Source organism: Dipodomys spectabilis, unplaced genomic scaffold (genome assembly GCF_019054845.1).
Source record: "Dipodomys spectabilis isolate Male_0828 unplaced genomic scaffold, ASM1905484v1 ptg000178l, whole genome shotgun sequence".
Classification (NCBI taxonomy): Eukaryota; Metazoa; Chordata; class Mammalia; order Rodentia; family Heteromyidae; genus Dipodomys; species Dipodomys spectabilis.
The window spans coordinates 7,911,378-7,917,296 of record NW_024870855.1 but is presented as its reverse complement, the minus strand read 5'-3'; positions in this window follow the sequence as shown (position 1 = coordinate 7,917,296).

The following is a 5,919-nucleotide window of genomic DNA, read 5'->3' as shown; positions in this document are numbered from 1 at the left end:
GATGGAAGTGCTAATCAATATGTACTAATTCTCTGGTAGCACAGGACTCTAGTTGATAATTTTGAGTTAACAAGGAAGGCCCAGAAGAGTGGATAAACATGTACTGTTTGAAACCATTGGCTAAGAGAGAAATTTCCTACTGAGCATGTTTAAGAAGACAATGGGATACAAAAACAAAGATGTTTTCTGAAGTGTTTTACCTGTCCAGTGCACAGATCTGAAATGATGATGTATACAATGTTTAAACAGGAAGAGTTGTAAGACAGTCCATGAGAAGCAGTAGTCATCTTCAGGGAGGGATTAAAAGGGTGGCAATTTTAAAGATTTTTAGTCTTTACTCTGCATTATTTGCAAGAGGCATGCATTGATCCACCAATCACATAAGTGATTGGGTATTTTTAAAGTTGAAAGTAGAAGCTGGGCACTGATGGCTCACACCTGTAATCCTAGCTTCTCAGGAGGCTGAGATCTGAAGATCACTGTTCAAAGCCAGACCAAGCAGAAAACTCCATGAGACTCTTATCTCCAATTAACCACAAGAAAACCAGAAGTTGCGCTGTGGCTCAAGTGGTAGAGCACTAGCCTTGAGCTGAAGAGCTGAGGGACAGCACCCAGGCCCAGAGTTCAAGCCCCATTACTGACAAAAAAAAAAAAGTGAAAGTAGAGATCAACTTATTATGTGGGTTCATTCATGTAGGTAATTAATGGGTCTAAATACTATCTACTGTTACAAGCAGATACTAATGGACCTCTTCAGAAAGACAAACTTACTTTGAAATTGTTGGAACCCAGAATGGGTAATAGGGCCAGGTGTCAAAACTGTGGCTTCTAGATTTTTCTTTATAAAAATCTTTTTCTTTTTCTATAGAAGACGTCAAAGGAGGAAAAAAGAAAGGGATGGGGGGGGGAAGATAATTGATGATGGATTGACTTCCACCTTATTCCCCTGGTCAAGCAAGACAGCAGATGTGCACGAACAGGCTTGACCACATGCCTGTCCGCAGGCAGGTTATTCCAACCGAGGCCTGGGCGAAAGTTCCCATCACCCCTGGTGGGACATTTTATTCTGGACCTAACTGAAAGTACCCATCCCTAACCCCTCGATTTTTACAGCCTGCTTTTTACTTCTTTATTTCCTCGTTAATACCCCCAAATCCAGTCCCTTGTACACCCTCCAAACCCCTGGGAAGGTCTGTGCCTCTCACTGGCAATAAACGATCCAACCCTCTTGAGTCCAGCCTATTCCTTTTCCATTCTCCTCCATTTTCCTAACAATTGCAATCTCCCTTTCCCTAACATTTAAAGCAGATTAATTTAAAACCTAAACAAAATACCTCAGTAACCATCAATTTGTACTTGTGCTGGAAAAGATGTTTGTATTACAGCCAGATGCGTGGCTCATGCCTGTAAACCGTAGGCTACTCAGGAGGCTGAGATCTGAGAATCATAGTTCCAGGCAATCCTGGGAAGAAAAATCCATGAGGCTTTTATCTCCAATCAACACCAAAAAAAAAAAAAAAAGCTGAAAGTAGAGCTGTGGCTCAAGAGGCAAAGTGATATCCTTGAGTAAAAAAAAGCTCAGGGACAGCACCCAGGCTCTGAATTCAAGCCCCAGGACCATCACAAAAATAAAAATAAAAAATAAAGTTTAGCATGGTACTATCAAAAGTTAAGAATTACTAATAATGGTTTTACTTGAATTTCTTTTTGAATTTCTTTTTGTACCACAGCAAGGGCATCAGGTTACAGACGCTTACAAAAGAGTAACCCCCAGTAAGTTAAAAAATAATAATAAAGCAATGTGGATAACTTTCTTTGAAAATAATTTGTGATAATGGTAAACATTCCTTTCCTGGATATTCGGCCATTATTTTGGCCCTTCCTCACGTTACCCCACTACAGTCCTTAGGGCCTTCTTGATGCCAACATAAACATTGTGTGAAACTGTGCAAACATAGCTGGGAAGAATAGACCAATGACCTCCATATGACTTCTGGGTAGCTTTGCAAGACGAAGGCCTAATTTGACTTGTGGAATCCGTGGTTTAACCAGCGTTGGCTAACGTTGGGTCCGCAAATAGGGAGGTGCGATGGCTCCCTCCGCGGGTCTCCAGCTCGGTCTCATCCGTGGTGAGTCACAGTGGCAGATGGGTGCCTCCTTCCTGGCTGTCTTGACTCATTCTGTGGAGCAGGAGATGATTCTCATCTGAGTTGTGGTCCTGCGTTGTAAGAGAGACCGCATTGAGCTAAACAGCTTCACCAAAATGCAACCTGATTCCCCGCAAGTAGGGAGAAGACAGGATGGAAATGAGCAAATGCATGGATGCCTTGGGTTGGCAAAGTTCTACCAAGTTCTAACATTAGCTCTGGGCTCATAAATTATACTTTACTTGGTCTTTTTTACTTCTGACAGATAACTTGCCTCAGCTGAAACCCTCTTCAATAACTTATATAGGAATTGACCTACTAGTCACTATAAAGAGTGAATTCAAAGTGTAGCAGGATCAGAACCCGTGTCTCTGAATAGCATGGATACTCTATCACACAATGGTTGTCCACTGTTGCATTTTCCTTTTTTTGGATTGATATGTTTGTTTTGTTTTAATAAATTAAGCTGGCAATCCCATATTATCAACTTTATTTGCCCAATATCATTTCATCTTATGAAAACCAGTATAGTGGGTACCAGTGTTTGCCTAGTTATTAATGGTATTGTTCTTCTAGAAACACCTTGGGCACTTTTTAACTACAAAAAAAATTTACAAGGAATGCATGAAAAATTAGGAACAAATTGTACAGGTCAGTCATAATTCAAAGTGATTTATCTGCTTAGAATAGTCATGGACTATTAATTTTATGGATTATTTAATATACTGAAGCAGCTGCCAGAGCTGCCCTCAGACTCTCTCCCTCTTTCTTGTCCTTGAATGCATGTCCCTTTCTACTTTCCATCTACCCTCTTCAGTTTTTACCACAATGTCCTTGAAAATTAAAATTATTCCTTAAGTAAACACTTCAATTTCTAGTAGCTTGTGTGTTCTTAAATTTTTCATCGGTTGTCATGATTTAAAATCTCTATCACTTCTTCATTCATAATACGTAATCACCTCTGCCTACCTATGTCTATTCTTGGGTTCTCTCCTCAATCTGTATATCTCCGAGTGAAATCAACTATACCTATGTGCATCTCTCAAGTGCTTTGTGCTGAGAATCTAGTTCTCTCTCTCAAACTCTCTTTTCTCTTATTGTTGTGAGAGTCCTTACGTCATCTTCATACACAGATGCAAGGTATTTCATTATTTCTCACCTTCTATCATTCTTTCTACCCTTCTCCATTATCCCTCCAAATAACTCCATAATTATAATCAAATTCTGTGGGGGGGGGGCTGAATTTGGCTTAACTCAACATTAGATGCCTCTTAGATGCACAAATGCATACAAACTACACCTATCTCAACCTACACCTATAGAAGTAGTTCAAAGAATCAGTCCATAGCTCAACACCTGCCTAAACAGCATCCCTTCTAGTCTAATTTATGCTAATGAAAAAAAATCACCTTTCCCACTTCATTTTCCTAAATAAAGTCAATTTTCACATGTCATTTCTCACTCTATAGCTTATGTATCTATCACGTCCTTTTCCACCTCTCTGATATGTATTTTTCCTAAGACTTCCGTTTTTACCATGTAGTTAACACTCACTAGCAGTAATAAGGATAGATTCAAAAGTAGCATTGTATTGACAAGGACATTGTAAAAGTCAGGGACATTGAATTACTATTCATCAAGTATTTTTAAGTGCCAGGTATGGGGCACACATGTGCGTGCGTGCACACACACGTTACTAGTCCTAAATGGAAGCTAGGAAAGAGGTGGCAGATCAGTTCAGCATTCTGAAGCATCCATTCTGGGTATCTCATTATGTTTGGTGTTTTATAATATGACATGTTTGGCTTTTTTTACTTAGTTTTGGAGGTTCATTCGTATTGATGGGGCTTAGTACATCATTTTTCACTGCCGAACAGTATTTCACTATATATATATTATATATATATATATATCCATTTTTGTGTTTTCATTCATCTGTTGATAGACATTTGAGATGCTTCCACCTATTGGCTACTGTGAATGGTGATTCTATGAATGTACAGGTATATACAGATACTCAGGGTCTTGCTTCGGTTATTTTGGATGTATGCTTAGGGCTGGAAATAATGAGTCACTGGAGATTTTTACTTGCTGTTAGTGTGAAAATTGGTGAAATTGGGTAACTATTTCGTAGTGTCAGTGCTAAACATACATAAACACATGCATGTTGTGACACAGCTACTCTAAACATACTAAAACCATATGTGCCACTGCAGATATTAAACGATGGCTACAAGAATATTTTTACCAGCATTATTTGTAATTATTTTAAACTTTAAATAATCTAATGTCAAGCAATAGTAAATCAGGTCAAACAACTTCTAGAATCACAAATCTGAAAAGGAAAAAAGTGAATAAAGTATTATTACAGTACTTAATACAAATTAACCTTGCAAATATATTAAGCAAAAGTAGCCCACAAAAGTATATGTTATTTGTAAACTAATTTTGGTGGAAATATCCAGAGCAGAGGCCATTTGTATGTAAGATTGTAAAGACTGAGCAAAAAACTTCTCCATCACTGGTAAATACTTAAAATCTTGGAATGAGAAGTAGTGCCACAAGTTAGTTCACTTTGTTACCAAGGTAAGAAGCATTGCTTCTATTAATAAATACAATAAAAATAGTAAAAGACAAACTACATATCTAAGGAGAGGAAAATGGTGAACTAAATTATAGATTGGTTCTGACGACTTTCATACAGCATTTTTAGAGCGGAGGTGGCCTTTTTGGTAGGCATAGAAAGATCTCAACTTCAGCGCAATGAAAAATAACTTCTACCCAGCTAAATTCACAGGAAGTCAAAGCCATCATAAAACTGGGTTTGTAATTGATATCGGCCAAGGTTATTAGCTACTTTGTAATGCTTTTTTTTTTTTTTTAAAGTTTGAGTGGGTATTTTATGTGTGCAATCTGAAACTTTAAAAGCACTCAGAAGACTGTGGAAGAATAGCCAGAAGCAAAACCAAACAGCAGCACATGATTTTCACTGTATACACGTTCACATCTTTAAAAATCGTAAATAAATATAAATAAATAAATGCAATCCTAGTATTCAGGAGGTTGAGATCTGAGGATCACTGTAGAAGACAGCCCGGGCAGGAAAACCCATGAGACTCTCATCTCCAATTAACCAGCAAAAAGCTGGAAGTGGAGCTGTGGTTCAAGCGGCAGAGTGGTAGTCTTGAGCAAAAATTCTCAGTCAGTCCCCAGCCCCAAATTCAAGCCCCAGGCCTAGAACCCCTGCCCCTGCGCCCAAAAATGAGAAGAAAAGAAGATACGACAGTCCCACCTCTCGGGGTGGGGGTGAAGCCTAATAAATGATGCTGTTCAAGCCTGTAAGGACAGACAGACGATGTGGGCTACGCAGTGGCAGCTGAATAACCGCTCTCCAGACGGGGGGCGTGACAGAGATGGGTGCTGTTTCCATTACCAGACAGCGTAGGGCGCCCAAACCCATCCCTACGACCTCTTCCCCGAGCCACCGCAATGGCGGTAGCAACAAAGCAGAGCACAGACCACCACTGGAAGAGACGTCCAACAAAAGCACCACGCAGACAGCGCAAACTCTCACCCGAGCTCCAGACAGCCCACCCCCCTCCTCCAGTTCGCGTCGCTTATTGGCCAGCAGGTGACTGATATCTCCTTGACTAATCGGTTGGCTCCTCTTTGGCTTGCTCCGCCCTCAGCCGGGTCTTCCGACCGGAGTTCTGTGCGTAGACGTCAGCGTGCTGATGTCACGGGCCGGCCTTGGAGGCGGTGCCGTGGTAGC